The sequence below is a fragment of the Tamandua tetradactyla genome, chromosome 5 (genome assembly GCF_023851605.1).
Source record: "Tamandua tetradactyla isolate mTamTet1 chromosome 5, mTamTet1.pri, whole genome shotgun sequence".
Classification (NCBI taxonomy): Eukaryota; Metazoa; Chordata; class Mammalia; order Pilosa; family Myrmecophagidae; genus Tamandua; species Tamandua tetradactyla.
Genome location: NC_135331.1, coordinates 101,418,958 through 101,436,482, shown reverse-complemented (window position 1 = coordinate 101,436,482; position 17,525 = coordinate 101,418,958). Strand labels below are relative to the sequence as shown.

At 40.4% G+C, this 17,525-nt stretch overlaps 1 non-coding gene across 1 annotated transcript; it reads left to right on the top strand.

Moving 5' to 3' along the window:
• Positions 1-16,949: 16,949 nt before the first annotated feature.
• LOC143685272 (U6 spliceosomal RNA) lies at positions 16,950-17,056 on the top strand. Its single transcript, XR_013176520.1, has one exon. It is a non-coding gene; the product is annotated as a U6 spliceosomal RNA (small nuclear RNA).
• The last annotated feature ends 469 nt before the right edge of the window (positions 17,057-17,525 follow it).

Genomic DNA, 17,525 nt, shown 5'->3' with positions numbered 1-17,525 from the left:
TTTTTATTGAGGAGTTGTAATATTTCCTTGTATATTCTAGATATTAAACTCTTATCAGATATGTGCTTTCCAAATATTTCCACCCATTCTGTAGGTTCTTTTTGTTTTCAAGACAAAGTTCTTTGAGGTACAAACGTTTTTTATTTTATTTTGATCACCCATTTATCTATTTTTTCTTTTTTGCTTGTGCTTTGGGTGTAAAGTCTGAGAAACTATTGCTTATAGATGCTTCCTATGTTTTCTTCTAGGAGTTTTATAGTTTTGGTTCTTATATTTAGGTCTTTGTCCATTTTGGGTTAATTTTCGTATGTAGGTGTGAGGTCTTTTGCATATGGATATCCAGTTTCTCAGCACCATTTGTTTAAGAGAGTATTCTTTTCCGTTGAGCTAACTTTGGCATCCTTGTCAAAAATCAACTGGCCATTCCCAGGTGACAGAGACGTCCCATTTGCCCACAGCTTTTCTTCAGAAGAGGTATCATCTGTTGATGCCTTGATTTGGACATTTTCATGGCCTTAGAACAGTAAATTTGTAAGCTAATAAATCCCCATTGTTAAAGTCAACCTATTTCTGGTATATTGCATTCCAGCATCTTTAGCAAACCAAATCACTGGCATTCTAATCATACTAATTATTTGTCAGTAATATAAATTACAAATATATTCTCCTGGTTTATGGTATGTTTTTCACTTTATTATTTTTACTTTTTGATGATGAGAAATTCTTAATTTTATTACAGTAAAATGTATTAAATTTTTCCTTTTAGGAATAGCACTTTTTAAATCTAGAAATATATTCTCCTATAGATTCTTATAAATGTTTTTAAGTTTTATTTTACATTTAACTATTTAATGCATCTGAAAGATATTTTATCTATGGAAAAGTAAATAACGTAATTTCTTTTTTTCTATATGGATATCCAATTATTCCAGTAAGGTATTCTATTTGAAATAAAACCTGAAATATAGTAGAATGAGACCCCTATATCCACACACATAGAGGCACACACACACCCTGACTGTTTTTTTTCCCTTCAGGAAAATCTTAGTTATTTCTGGCCCTTTTTCCTTCCACCCAACTTTTGTAAAAAGTTTGTCAAAATCTAAAAAACACTTTACTTGGATATTTATTGTAATTGCACTGACTCTTTATATCAATTTGAAGAAAACTGTTATCTTTATGATAGTTGGTCTTATTATCCATAATCAAATGATGTCATAATTTATATAATTCTTCTTTAATATTTTTCAATAAAGTTTTATAATCGTTAAAAAATCAATTGGCCATATACAGAATGGGAGAAACTATTTGTAAGCCACATATCTGATAAGGGTTAAATATCCAGAATATATAAAGAACACCTACAATTCAACAACAAAAACACAAACAACCCAATTTAAACATGGGTCAAGGATTTGAATAGCCATTTCCACAAAGATCTACAAATTGCTGATAAGCACATGAAAAGATGCTCAGTATCATTAACCATTTGTGAAATGTAAATCAAAACCACAATGAGATACCACATTTCATGCCCACTACAATGACTACTATTTAAAAAAAAAAGTTAAATAGGAAGTGTTGAAAAGGCTATGGGGTATAGGAACTCTGGTACACTGTTAGATACAGAAATATAAAATGGTGCAGCTACTGTGGAAAACAGTTTGGTAGTCCCTCAGAAAATTAAATACAGAATTACCACATAACTCAGCAATTCCACTCCTACATATATACCCAAAAGAATTAAAAGCAAGGACTTGGACAAATATTTGTACACCAATGTTCGTCGTAGAATTATTCACAATAGACATAAGGTGGAAGCAACCCAAGGGTCCATCAATACATAAATAGATAAACAAAATGTAGTATATCCATAAATGGAATATTATTCCACTGTTAAAAAAAAAGTGAAGTGCTGGTAAGCTACAACATGATGAAACTTGAAGATGTTATGTTGAATGAAAATAAGCCAAACACAAAAGGAGAAATATTGTATGATATTTCTTATATGAAATGCTTAGAATAAATAAATTCATAGAGACAGAAAGTGAAATCATGGCTATGATTTATTGCCAAATGAGTATAAATTTTGTTTTAGGATGAAGAATATAGTCTGGAAATAGATAGTGGTGAAAGTTACACAGTATTTTTAATGTACTCAATGTCAAAGAATTGTTCATTTAATGTGTTTAAAATAATTTTATGTTATACATATATATATATTTCACAATACAATGTTTTTAAAGAATTAATAAAACATGGCCGGTCTCGAAAAAACTATGGGAAAGTGGTTAAAATGAGAAATATTATATTGTAAATAGGTTACCACAATAAAATATTTTTAAAAAGAAAATCAATTGGCCATATTGGTGAGGGTCTATTTCTGGAATTTTAATTCAATTCCATTGGTCTGTATGTCTGTCCTTGTGGCACTGCCATGCTGTTTTGATTACTATAGCTTTATAATAAGTTTTAAAATCAGGATATTGAGTCCTCTCACTTCGTTCTTCATTTTTAAGTTGATTTTGGCTATTCTGAGCCCCTTACTCCTCCATATAAATTTAACAATTAGCCTTGTTTATTTCTTTTTTTAAATTATTTCTTTTTTATTGATATATATTATATATTCACACACCATGTAATCATCCAAAGTGTACAATCAATGGTTCAAAATATTATGATATAGCTGTGCACTTCTGACAATTAGCTTTTATATTTCTGCAAAGAAGGCTGTTAGAATTTTTATTGGGATTGTGTTGAATCTGTAAATTGCTTTGGGTAGACTCAAGATCTTAACAATATTTAGTCTTCTAATCCATGATTATGGAATGCCTTTCAATTTATTTAGATCTTCTCTGATTTATTTTAGCAATGTTTTGTAGTTTTCTGTGTACCATTCCTTTACATCCTTGGTTAATTTTATTTCTAGATATATGCTTCCTTTGCTTGCTACGGGAAATGGAATTTCCCAATTTCCTCTTCATATTGTTCATTACAGGTGTGTAGAAACACTTATTGACTTTTGCATATTGATCTTGTATCTCACCAATTTTCTGAATTAGTTTATTAGCTCTAATAGCTTTGTTGTAGATTTTTCAGGATTTTCTATATTTAGGATCATGTCATCTGCAAATAAGGAAAGCTTTACTTCTTCCTTTCTGATATGGTTGCCTTTTATTTATTTATTTATTTATTTTATTATTATTTTTTTTTTTAGATTATACCATCTCAATCTTTATTGTCTATCTTTCTTTCTGATTTCATTTGTGCCCCCAACCCTCCTCCCTCTATCATTCTCACTCATTCAGCTTCATTCACTGTTTTAACATAATTGTATTACAGTAGTATTGTGCTGTCCATTTCTGAATTTTTACATTCAGTCCTGTTGCACAATCTGTATCCCTTCAGCTCCAATTACCCAATATCTTACCCTATTTCTATCTCCTGATGGTCTCTGTTACCAACAAAATTCTTCAAGTTTATTCACTAATGTCAGTTCATATCAGTGAGACCATACAGTATTTGTCCTTTTGTTTTTGGCTAATCTCACTCAGCATAATGTCCTTAAGGTCCACCCATGTTGTTACATGTTTTATAACTTTATTCTGTCTTACAGCTGCATAATATTCCACTGTATGTATATACCACAGTTTGTTTAGCCACTCATCTGTTGATGGCCATTTGGGCTGTTTCCCTCTCTTCACAATTGTAAATAATGCTGCTATAAACATTGGTGTGCAAATGTCTGTTTGTGTCCTTGCCCTCATGTCCTCTGAGTAGATACCTAGCAATGGTATTGCTGGGTCATATGGCAATTCTATATTTAGCTTTTTGAGGAATTGCCAAACTGCCTTCCACAGTGGTTGCGCCATTTGACATTCCCACCAACAGTGGATAAGTGTGCCTCTTTCTCCACATCCTCTCCAGCACTTGTCATTTTCTGTTTTATTGATAACGGCCATTCTGGTGGGTGTGTGATGATATCTCATTGTGGTTTTGATTTGCATTTCTCTAATAGCCAGGGAAGTTGAGCATCTCTTCATGTGCCTTTTGGCCATTTGTATTTCCTCTTCTGAGAAGTGTCTGTTCATGTCTTTTTCCCATTTTTTAATTGGGTTGGCTGTCTTTTTGTTGTTGAGTTGAACAATCTCTTTATAAATTCTGGATACTAGACTTTTATCTGATATGTTGTTTCCAAATATTGTCTCCCATTGTGTAGGCTGTCTTTTTACTTTCTTGATGAAGTTCTTTGATGAGCAAAAGTGTTTAATTTTGAGGAGTTCCCATTTATTTATTTATTTCTTCAATGCTCTTGCTTTGGGTGTAAGGTCTATAAAACCGCCTCCAAGTACAAGATTTATATTTCCCTGCATTTTCTTCTAACAGTTTTATGGTCTTAGAGCTAATGTTTAGGTCTTTCATCCATTTTGAGTTAACTTTTGTATAGGATGTGAGATATGGGTCCTCTTTCATTCTTTTGCATGTGGATATCCAGTTCTCTAGGCACCAAGAGACTGTTCTGTCCCAGGTGAATTGGCTTGACTGCCTTATCAAAGATCAATTGTCCATAGATGAGAGGGTCTATATCTGAACACTCTATTCGATTCCATTGATCAATAGATCTATCTTTATGCCAGTACCATGCTGTTTTGGTCACTGTTGCTTCATAATACGCCTTAAAGTCAGGTAGTGTGAGACCTCCGACTTCATTTTTTTTTCCTCAGGATACTTTTAGCTATTCGGGGCACTCTCCACACCCGGGTTCAGGCACTCACCTCCACACCTGGGCTGCAGGGGCTCACCTCCACACCTGGGCTGCGGGGGCTCACCTCCCTTTTATTTATTTTTGATGCCTGATTGCTCTGACTAAATTTTCTAGTAAAATGGTGAATAGCAGTGGTGATAGTGGACATCCTTGTCTTGTTCCTGATCATATAGGGAAAGCTTTCAGTCTTTCACCAGTGAGTATAATATTAACTGTGGGGTTTTTTTATAGCTGCCTATTATTATGTTGCCTTCTATTCCTAGTTTTCTAACTTTTTTTTTTCAAAAAGGGGTACTGGATTTTGTTAAATGCCTTTTCTGCCTCAATTTAGATAATGTTCTTTTCTTTCATTCTATTTATGTGGGTTCTTACATTGATTGATTTTCTTATGTTGAACTGTCCTTGGATTCTTGGGATAAATCCAAGATCACGGTGCATAATCCTTTTAATGGGATATTGTATTCATTTTGCTGTATTTTGTTGAGGATTTTTTTGCATTTACATATAAGGGGTATTGGTTTGTCATTTTCTTTTCTTGTGATATGTTTATCTATATTTGGCATAAGGTTGATGCTGGTCTCATAGAATGAGTTAAGATGTATTTCTGCTTCAGTTTTTTGGGAAAGTTATAGCAGTGTTGGTGTTCATTCTTCTTTGAATGCTTGGTAAAATTCATCAATGATGTAAACCTTCTGGCAACGTGGGACAGAAATCCTAGAATGAGCTGGGATTGAGAAAACCTTCTCAACCAAAACGGGGAAGAGACAAATGAAACAAAATAAAGTGTTAATGGCTGAGAGCTATCAAACAGAGTCAAGAGGTTATCATGGAGGTTAGTCTTATGTATTATATAGATATCATCTTTTTAGTTAAGGTATATTGGAGAGGCTGGAGGGAAGTGCCTGAAAATGTAGAGCTGTGTTCCAATAGCCTGTTTCTTGAAGATGATTGTATAATGATATAGCTTTCACAATGTGATTGTGTGATTGTGAAAACCTTGTGTCTGATGCTCCTTTTATCTACCTTATGGACAGATGAGTAAGACATATGGATTAAAAATAAATAAATAATAGGGGGAACAAATGTTAAGACTAATTTAGGAGATGAAATGCTAGTGATCAATGAAAGGGAGCGGTAAAGGGTATGGTATGTATGAATTTTTTTCTTTTTCTGAATTGATGCAAATGTTCTAATAAATGATCATGATAATGAATATACAACTATGTGATGATATTGTGAGTTATTGATTATATACCGAGAATGGAATGATCATATGGTAAGAATGTTCATGTTTAAAGGTTGTTATGTTTAAAAGAAATTTAAAAATTAAAAAAAAAATTCACTAATGAAACCATTTGGTCCTGGGCTTTTCTTTGCTGGGAGGTTTTGATTCAATCTCTTCATTTGGTATTTGTCTGTTGAGATCTTCTCTTTCTTCTTGAATCAGTGTAGGTAGTTTGTGCGCTTCTAAGCATTTGTCCATTTCATCTAGAGTTTCTAATTTGTTGGTATGCAATTGTTCACAGTATCCTCCTATGATCATTTTTATTTCTGTAAGGTCAGTAGTAATGTCTCCCCTTTCATTTCTGATTTTTGTTACTTGTGCTCTCTCTTTTTTTTTTCTTCATCAGTTTAGCTAAACATTTGTTTATTTTGTTGATCTTTTCAAAGAACCAACTTTTGGTTTGATTGGTTTTTTGAATTTCCATGTCATTATAGCCCCTCTAATCTATGTTATTTCATTCCTTCTGTTTGCTTTATGTTTGGCTTGCCCATCTTTTTCTTGGTCCTTCAGTTATAAGGCTAGGTCTCTGATTTATGACCTTTCTTATTTTTTACTTAATGTAAGCATTAAGAGTTGTCAATTTTCTGCTCATCTCTACCTTTGCTGCATCCATAAATTTTGCTATGTTGTATTTTCTTTTCCATTTGCCTCAAGATATTTCCTAATTTTCTTTGTGATGTCTTCTTTGACCCATTGGTTGTGTAAGAGTGCGTTGTTTAACTTCCACGTTTGTGCATTTTCCAGTTCTCGCTCTGTTATTAATTTCTAGCATCATTCCACTGTGGTTAAAGAAGATACATTGTATGATTTCAATATTTGAAAGTTATTGTGACTTTTTATATGACCTAAATCAATCTATCCTGGAGAATGACCCATATGCACTAGAGAAGAATATGCATTTTTGTGTTGGATGAAGTATTCTTTATATGTCTGCTAGAACTAGTTGGTTTGCAGTTTCATTCAGGTCTTTTCTTTCCTTATTTCCTTTTTTCTGTCTGGATGCTTTATCCATTATTGAAAGTGACATATCGAAGCTTCCTTTTATTAATATAGAACTATTTCTTCCTTCAAGACTGTCAATATTTGCTTCTATTTTGGGGTTCTTTATTAGGTACATATATATTTATAATTACTTGCTGAATTGATCCCTTCATCAATATATAGTGACCTTTGTCCCTTGTAACAGTTTTTTAATGCAACATTATTGAAATATATTATATAATTACATACTGTATAATCATCCAAAGTGTACAATCAGTGGTTCACAGTGTCATCAGATAGCTGTGCATTCATCATCACAGTTGATATTTGAACATTTTTATTACTCCAAAAAAAAAGTAAAAACAACACCCAAACATCCCATGTCCCCCCCTAGTCCCCCTTTTATTTATTTATGTTTTGACTTTATTTTCTTACTCATCTGTCCGTATTCTGGATAAAGGGAGCGTCAGTCACAAGGTTTTCATAATCACATGGCCACACTTTTTGTTTCTTTCCTTGTTTTTTACATGGGCAGGCATCAGGAAATGAACCCAGATCTCTGGCATGGCAGGCAAGAACTCTGCCTGCTGAGCCACCATGATTCTGATGTTTTTTTTTTCTTTTGCATCAGCAGGCACCAGGAAACTAACCTGCACAAGACCACACTTTAAAAGCTATATAGTTATGCAATCATCTTCAAGAATCAAATCTATTAGTGATTGTAGCACGATAATATAAGTACACTGAATGAAGCTGTATGTGGCTATGATTAAAAGAGAAGGACTAGGGACACGTATGAAACCGGAAGGAAAGACAGAGGATAAAGACTGAGACGGCATAACTTAGGAATGCCTAGAGTGGACAATGATATGGCGATTAAATGTACAAATAAAAAAAGTTTTTGCAGAAGGGAGAACAAATGAATGTCAATATTGCTGGGTGTTGAAAATAGATGGTGTATGGGAAAAAGTACAATCAATACAAGCTAGGGTCTATAGTCAACAGAAATATTGTAATATGCTTCCAGTGAATGTAACAAAGGCATTATGCCAAAACTAAATGTCAGCAGGTGGGGGGAATAGGAAAGGGATATGGATTTTTTTGCGGAGGAAAAAGGAAATGTCTTCAGACAGAGTATGGTGTCGAAGGCATGTTTATACACTTAGGTTGGATTGTATGACGTGTGAACAAAACTGTTTAAAAATGAACAGAATGAGGGCGGGCCGCGGTGGCTCAGCGGGCAAAGTGCTTGCCTGCTATGCCGGAGGACCTCGGTTCGATTCCCGGCCCCAGCCCATGTAACAAAAACGGAGAAACAGAATACAATAAAACAAGAAAATGTTTAAAGATGTTTCCCTTTCTTCCTTCCTTCCTTCCTTCTCTCTGTCTTTCCTTAAAAAAAAAAAAAAAAAAAAAATGAACAGAATGAAACAAAGTGCTAGAGAAAAATTTGGAGCAAGAGATGTACCTATTCACTGTCGGTAGGGAAACAGAGATGCAGCCTTTTGTAGGGCAGTGTGGTGGTTCCACAGGAGGCTCGGGGTGGGGCTGCCATATGATGCTCATTAACACCTGGAGGAACTGAGTGTGGGGACATGAATGGACAGTTGCACACTGGCGTTTATGGTGGCAGTGATCCAGATCCACAATGAATGGAAGTGGCCTAAAGGTACAGCAGCTGAGGAATGGAAGGTGGAACTATGGTGTATACATACAATGGATTATTGAGCAGGCTGCAAGAAGGAATGAAGTTGTGAGTCCTGCAACTAGGTGAACAAACCTTAAGGACTGTATGTTGAATGAAATGTCAGGAACAAAAAGACAAATATTATCATGCCTCGATCATATGGACTGACTATAATATAAAAATTCGGTGAAATAAAGTCGAGAGCATGGGTTATCAGGTAGGGGCCTATTGTAAAGGGTCCTAGACTACAAGCCCTTACAGCAGTCACATGTATTCAGGAGATGTCACTGTTTGTTCTAAACTCTGAGATAACTGAGCTGTTTGTACAAACCATGGTCATTCCCAGAAACTTCGGGTATTTATTTGACACCTGAGATTCAGAGTTAGAGTTCTGAAGTTATGAAAGTCAGCAATACCCAATACAGGAACTGCTTAAAAAGTTGAAAAAGTGATCAGACTTCAAGTAGAGAGATGAAGGAAGCTGATCTGAATAGGACGAAGGTATATCAGAACAAACGGTAAAGGATGATGTTGTCCATATTTTAAAACTTCAACTTCTGTGTGAGACTAAAGGGAAAGATGTTTATTGAGTGCAAAATTTATATTTTAGGTAGTGCATTTTCTATTTTAATTTGTATGGTCAGTTTAGCAGAACACCATAATTACATGGAATCTTGAATAGGACATGAGATTTTGTTGGTTTGTCCAGGTTAGTATGATGCCCTGATAAATCCCAGAGTAATTTAGACAGTGAATAAAGAAGAATTTACAAAAAAATGGGTAGAAAGGAGGAAATATTCAACTTCTTCATTTGGAAAATTTCTGATATTCTTGCAAGCAGTGGGGATAAAGAACTCAAAAGGTCAAGCCCTTAATTTTGGGGTTTGCCCTTATGAAATACTCCTGCAAAAGATAGGCTAAGCCTACCGAAAATTGGGTCTAAGAGTCACCCTCAGAGAACCTCTTTTGTTGCTCAGATGTGGCCTCTCTCTCTCTAAGCCAGCTCAGCAGGTGAACTCACTGCCCTACTCCTACATGGGACATTACTCCCAGGTGTGTAAATCTCCCTGGTAGCATGGGACAGAAATTCCAAGATGAGCCAGGACCTGGCATCAAAGGATTGAGAAAGCTTTCTTGACCAAAATGGGGAAGAGAGTAATGAGACAAAATAAAATTTCAGTGGCTGAGAGATTTCAAACAGAGTTGAAAGGTTATCCTGGAGGTTGTTCTTATGCATTATATAGATATCCCTTTTTAGTTTATGGCTATTAGAGTGGGTAGAGGAAAGTTCCTGAAATTGTTGAGCTGTGTTCCAGTAGCCTTGATTCTTGAAGATGATTGCATAACAATATAGCTTTTACAATGTGGCTGTGTGATTGTGAAAACCTTGTGTCTGATGCTCCTTTTATTTAGGATACAGACAGATGAGTAAAACATATAGATTAAAAATAATAGGGGGAACAAATGTTAAAATAAAAAGATACATATTGAGTAGATGGAAATATTAGTGGTCAATGAAAGGGAGGGGTAAGGGGTATGGTATATATGAGTTTTTTCTTTTTTCTTTTTATTTTTTTTTCTAGAGTGATGCAAATGTTCTAAAAAATGATCATGGTGATGAATACACAACTATGTGACGATATTGTGAGCCACTGATTGTACACCATGTACGCAATGTTTGTATGTTAAGAGCATATGTGCTTGTATGTTGTTTTATCAATAAAAACTTCTTTAAAAAGATGGCTCTGCTAGTTTTTGCTAGAGATTCTGTGGGGGGACAGCACCATGGAACATCTTACACTGTCACCTTGGTCAACAGACGTCCAGCTGTTCTTGTTAGGGCTGCTCAAGACCTCATTCCAGGTTCACCTTCTCCAGGAAATCTTCCCTAATTCCCACCCACTCACCCAATTCAGGCTAATTCTGCCCTTTGCCTCCTGGTCCTATCTTAGCTTTTGCCATACCTGGTATCACTGGTCATTGCCTACCAAACAGCCATTTTGCTTGACCCCTTCATCCTTGCCACTAGAGCCCCTACTTCTTCAGGTGGCGATGTGTCCAGACCCAGGCGATGAATCATGATTGGTCTAAGCTAGCAGCTGTTCCCAATTGTCTGACCCTTACCTTCCCAGCCTCCCTGGTAGCATTCCCACTCTGTTCTGTTCCCCTTTGCTAGACCCGCATTTTCCTAACTCTCCTTAGAGCATTTCCCCTCAGTTCTGGCCAATAAGACATGAGAGGTAATTTGCTAGGGGACTTCTGGGAAATGCTTCCCTTCCCTAATGAAAACAGAGCCCCATTTTCCCTCTGGACTTTTTTTCTTTTCTAACTTTGAATATAATTTAGCAGACATAATGTTTGGTACCCTAGCAGCCACCTTCTTACCATGAGGTACGAAGCCTGAGCTTTTTTGTAACATCATTGAACACTTTCACCAAACCTGGAGCCACCTGCTTCCAGGCCTCCTGCTGTGAGACCGATACGCATCATTATTACTCAAGCCACTGTCCCTAGAGTATTCTGTTCCTTGAGACCAAAAGCATTTCTGATATACCATACTACATGAAAATGTCCTTTTGTGGAGCCCATCTCCACGACTTCACTCTATCATACTCCTTGAGGGCAGGAATGCTGTCTTATTCCCAGACCCTAACACAATGCCTCAATAAATGATGCTTTAGCTGAACTGAACTAACAACCTTTCTTTTCTGGCCATTATGAAGAAGGAGGTGGGCTCATTCTAATCTCAGATTTCTCCTATCACTCTACTCTGCCAATCAATCCCTCCTTCCTCCATTCACTTCCCTCAGCACTCTGAGAGATGAAATGGTCCCCAAAACCAGTTGAGAACTAGCCCCAGCGTGTGTTCATAGATGAACATCAAGAAATCATTTTCCATGTCCACCTGTTTCCCTGGTGGCTAATGGGCAGGACATGCCCACAGGGGCCTCTCTCCTGTTGGCCCCATCCAGAAGGTCACTCCTGCCCAGGGTCTCGATCTAGATTCCTACTGTCTTAGGAAATCTCACCTTCACTCTCTTTAGGAATAGAAATTCCTCAGAGGTATAAACTTGGCCTTCAGTATGAACTCCAGGCCTAGCCAAGTGCAGATACCTAATGAACAAAGAGGACATCTTAGCCAGCCACTGCTATCTGCCCTACCTACTGCTGTTCTTGGTGCTTGGCTTGGGAAAATGTTAATCTAAAATGAACCCTCACCCCTGTGCTCTATTCCTGCTCATTAATAATATTAATGTACCTAACTATTAAAGGTACAGAGTGTGTGTTTTGAAGCTTAATGAATGCTGAGCACTTAAACCACTAAGACCATTTCATATTGATGACTGACGGCTCCAAATACGTGCCCTAAGGACTGAACACAGAACTTGTCTTTTCATAAACTGTAATAGAAAGTATATCCCAGGGACACATCTACATTTTGCCATGTTCTTGCCTGGTCACCAACCTCAGGTCAGGGTTCTCCCAGTCACCCTTCAATCCCTCTGTCAAGCCTGCAGACCTACACTGCGCACAGGGTCCATGCCTGGGCCACCTGAGGGCCTCCAATACATCCATCAACTTGTACTTCCACCAACCAAGCCAAGTGTGTCCTGAAAGGCCGTTGTGTTTGTTCCTAAACCTGTTTGCCAGTTGCGCTTGTTATTATAATTATGTATTTTAATTAAATATGACACAAACCAATAAAATTTCACTGTGACAAGAAAGAGTTTCTCCCCCCCTCCACCCAGGCCAAGTTAAATACTTTGAAAGTATGGTAATGGCAAACTGCTTTAAAAAAATTTGCCATTGAATTAGGGGTAGGAGAGAAAGGCTGAAAAGAGTGATGTGGACAGGTTGGGTAGGGCGGCAGCAGGGAGAGGGGCATCTAAAAATATGGAAGGACTCCAGCTTTGATTGATTCTCAAGAGCCATGTAGTTTTTACTACTTTAAATAAACCCCAGAGAAGACAGACCACCATGAAGTGGTTTATGCAAGAAGACTATTCAGGGTTGAGGAGGGCCTGTGACCAGGGGAAGGCTATGGTCATACATCAAAATATTGGTGTGTATTAGCAATTCATAGGGGTCTCCAGTTAATACGAAATGTTTACGCTGTAGAGGTTCCATTTGTTGATCAGCCCTATACAAGCCTCAATCGTAGTGGATGGGAAAGCTTCACTGTGCCTCTGCAAGCCCTTTAGCAAAGGTTTTATCCCACTGAACCTTCATTTCCTTGTGAACAATCACTGGACTTACTTCAGAGGGCTGTGAAGTTAATTGGAGGCTGAAGTGGTTAGCACCCAGCACTCCACTCTCCATTTTCACAAATGGTGCCACCATCCAAGCAATTAATCAAGCCGGAAATCTTGGAACCACCCCAGGCACCTCCCCTTCCCTTCCAATTCCTTCTACCCAGGCTATCACCACATTTCTGCCAAGTCTACTGCCAAAAAATCTCCTGACTCTGTCCTTGGCCCTCCATCCCCAATGTAACTGCCCCGGACCAAGCTGCCACCATCTCTTGACTGGTTGACAGAACTAATCCCCTATCTGGTCCCACTCCTTCCACCCTCACCCCCACTGTGGAGTCCAGCCTCCATATAACAGTCACATTCAAAAAGCACGAATCCAATCATGTCACTCCTCTGCTGAAAACTTTCCAGTAACTTTCCAAACTCTTTCAAACGGTCAACAAAGCCCTATACACACATTTACACACACACACAGATCTCCGGAGGCACCAATCATGTGTCAGTTCCTCAAATACACCCTGTCTCTTCTTGCCCCAGGCCTTTGGACATACCGTGCCTGCTGTCTGGGATTGTCCTCATTCCCTTTTGACCTGGTTAGAGCCGACTCATCCTCCAGGCCTCCGAGCAAATGCCGTTTCCCCCGGAATGTTCCCTTTCACTTATACAGAAATATTTTTCTGGCACCTTCTACATGCCAGACACTGATCCAGGCACTAAGAATACAACAGTGCACAAAACAGACAAAATCCTCCCCCTCATAAAGATCACAATCTAATGAGGAAGAATGGTAGCAATTAACACAACAAGATTTTCAGAAGATGGTAGTAAAAGCATCTATCGAGATAGGATTCCTATTATTAGAAGAAATAAATTATAGATAGTTTAAGTTGCTCAAGGAAATTAAATTCCACAAGATCTCAAAGACATTTTTGTACACCAGTGGCTATTAAAATTTAGTTCTAGGAGGTTGTTACCATTCGCATAATTTTGAAAATGGGACTGCGGCATGTTCCTTCCATCAAAAAATAAAATAAAATAGAACGGCGCTGGTCATGGATATACACACACGAACACGATACCTCAAAAGCAAAATACGGAGCCCAGCATAGGCTCACACAGGTATTTGCACAAAGATACATCAAACTCACAATCTCTGTGAGTCACACACACACACACATCACAAACCTAGAGGACACAATCGGTCAGGGTGTGAGACCAGCCCCGACCCCCCAGGCCTGACCCTGCTTGCTAGAGATAGGGTTTATGTGTACCAAGGTGGCATGGCCCCTCTTTCTAGGACATCATCATTCAGATAATAATCAGTCGATGAGGTGACCTTCAGTTCTCCCCCATCACCACCACCACTCACAACAGTTACCCAGCAATCAGACCTCTGGCAACAGTGGGGGTTAAATTATTAAAATTCTGTAGTGATTGTCGATGTGTGATCGTTTTCTACCCTGACCCTTATTCACCTCCCCAAGCCCAATATCACACTCAGTGCCCATCCCATCACCAACACAGACCAGCCCGGCTATGAAACCACTCATGCCACACTCACACAAGTGTGCTCACTCCCACAACTTTGCCCGGTGCCCCCCCACCTCGCCCCACCAGACACACCTGGAGACCTAGCACATATATACCCATTGGGAATTCACATGTACCCACAAAACACACACTCCACCCACACCACACAAAATTCCCACACCCACAAACCACACACTCCTATCATGCCAATCCCCACAACCCATGCGTGCGCAGGTCAGCCACCAGCCTTCTAGGAAAATGGTGGCCTCTGGGGTGTGAACCCAGGCTCTCCGCCCCCTCCACACACAGCCACCGGCTCTCCCCACCGCTGCCTGGAAGGCGTGACTCACTGCACTTATGCCCAGAGTCAGCCATGCAGGGCAAGGTGGTACCTCCCCCTGGTCCCAAGCCAGCCTCTAGGCTTCCCCATCGTCCACTGCCACCTGATGCCACTTGTCACCCCGCTTAAAAGCATCCAAAGCAGGGCCAAAGTCTTAAGGGACAAGGTCCTTCCTGAGTAGGGCAGGACGAGTCACAGGATCTGAGGTGACGTCAGGAGCTCAAGACATCGGGAACTCAGGGAGGGCTCGTCCTTGGGCAGAGGGCACAGCTGACTGCCCAGGTTCATGTGAACCTGGCGCCGCTGGGACACAGCTGGCCACGGCAGCAGTGCCGGGTGAATGGAGGGCAGTGGGGCAGCCTGGAGACAAGTCTGCCCTGTGGCTCTGGAGCATGGGGAAGGGGTAACCCTGTCCCTCCATCCTGGCTTCAGGGCTGGACTCCTGGGAGACTGCGGGAGCAGCAAGTCCAAGCAGCCAGCCAATAGAGTCATATTAGAAAGTGTCTGAAGGAAATCAGGCCAGAGCCCTCTCAGCGTGCCTAAGGCTCTTCTCTTCTGATCCCTGGGTACGAGGCAGAACCAGACTGCCGGCAAGTTCTGAGGAAAGCAGACATACAGAAAAGCCCTTCCCAGAGAATAGGAAAGAGGCTCTGAGGTCCCACGATTCCCTGACTTGGGAAGACAGCGAAGTGGAGCGTCAATTCTCCTCCAACCCGCAGGCTATTGACCAGCCACCTCCACCTAAGTCCCTACTTGCAAAGGTGACTATTCCCACGGACAAGGTGTGGCCAAATCCACCACCCCAGCCTGCCTGGCCCCTCCCAGCCCAGCCCTCTTACGAAGTGCTGAGGACAAGCAGTTTCTCTTCCTGGAGGCCCCTGGCAGGGTAAGGAGAGACAAATCTAATTACGCAGCAAGATGATGGAGAAGCAAAATGGAGCTACAGCAGGAGAAACCACGGGTGGAGTAAGAAAGGTCTGCCCGGTTGATAAAAAGACAAAATTTGCTTATCTTTTCATCTGGAAATAATTTCAAACGTACAGGGCAGTTGTAAAAATAGTACAAGACCAATACAGAGGACTCCAATATACCCCCTACCCAGATACCCAGATTCACTAACTTTCAACCTTTAACATTTTGCCACATTTCTTAAATCATTCTGTCATCTATCTGTCTGATAAAAGACAATCTGATTCAATGAACAAACATTGACAGTATCAGCTCGGTGTCGGGCACCCTACTGGGCGCTGGGACCACAGAGATGCGTGAAATGTGTCCTCTGCCCTCAGAGGGCTCAGTCCATAACGAGTGACAGTAACAACAGCTGGCAGCAGTGTGCTCATGACGTGTTAATTCCCTTTCTGAGTGCTTCATGAGTAGTTTGATCCTTGCCATCATTCCTGTGATCTTCATATGATTACTCCTCCTACTTCACAGATGGCAAAGAAAGTGAGGCAGGGAGGGATGGAGTCACTTGCCCCAGGCTGCTGAAGCCAGTGAGGGAGGAGTCTTTGCCCCCTTGCCCTCCCCGTCCTGTCTGACCAATGGCACCCATTCTCCCTCGTGCCGGGGCCTCAGCTCTCCCACCCACCCCTTCCTTCTTTCATCGTCACACTCAGGTTCTCTTTCCCCAGTCACCACACACTGGCTGAGCACCTACTATGCGCGTGGCGCTGTGCTGCAGTGGGGACACAGACATCAGTGGGGTGGTCCCACCGTTCGGAGCGTTCCTGAAGGAAAGCCCAGGAGACGGGTTGTGGCAACCCAGGGAGATGCCCTGGAACCACAGGTGAAGGAGCCGCACGTACGGCCTCAGGAGCTAGGGACAAAGTGTTAACTCCGAAGCCAGCCATTCTCAGGTGAGAGCATCTCTGGGGCAGGGGACCCAATAGAGGCTCCAGGGCAAACAGTGTCAAGGAAAGCAGGCGAGTGGGGTGCAGGCAGAACTGGCCCCCAGGCCACTAAGTTCCACACATGTCACTCCTCTGCTCCAGAGCTGTTTCCTCATCTCTGCCAAACCCAGGGGAAAGCATGTGTGCAAAGGGCTTGGGAAAAGATAAACCGTGAGGATGTGGCATTATTCGCCAACAGTTAAAAAGCGAATGGGAGTGCTGGCTTCGGCAGCACAGATACTCAAATTGGAACAATACAGAGAAGATTAGCATGGCCCCTGCGCAAGGGTGACACGCAAATTCACGAAGCATTCCGTATTTTTAAAAAAGAGTTAATAGGAATCTGGTGGAAGTTATCAGTTTTAAACATCCCCCCAAAAGACAAAAGGTTCACACGTTTGAAGAGCTCTATAAACCAGAAGTAGGAAAGGGAAGCGAGTGGAGATCAAGCCTTCCGAGAAGTGAGGATGGTAGGCTTTCCTGCAAAACCCATCCCCATGCCTCCTTCAGGAACCAGAGGAGCCCAAAGGAGGCCCCTCCTACTGGGCAAGCCCCTCAGAGCCAATGCCCTGATCCCTGACCCCAGAGAGTCCCAGGCTGCCACATCCAACCACAAACGTAGACACGTACAACCCTGGAACCTGAGGCTGTAGCAGACAAGCCAGCCTGGCCAAGCTCAGGGCCACTGAGGTTTTCATATTAGGTGACGAGGCTGGATGGGGAAAATCTTGGAAGCTTTCTGGAGACTGGCTGAATTCATCTGGTGGGGAAATAGTAGACCCATCCCACACA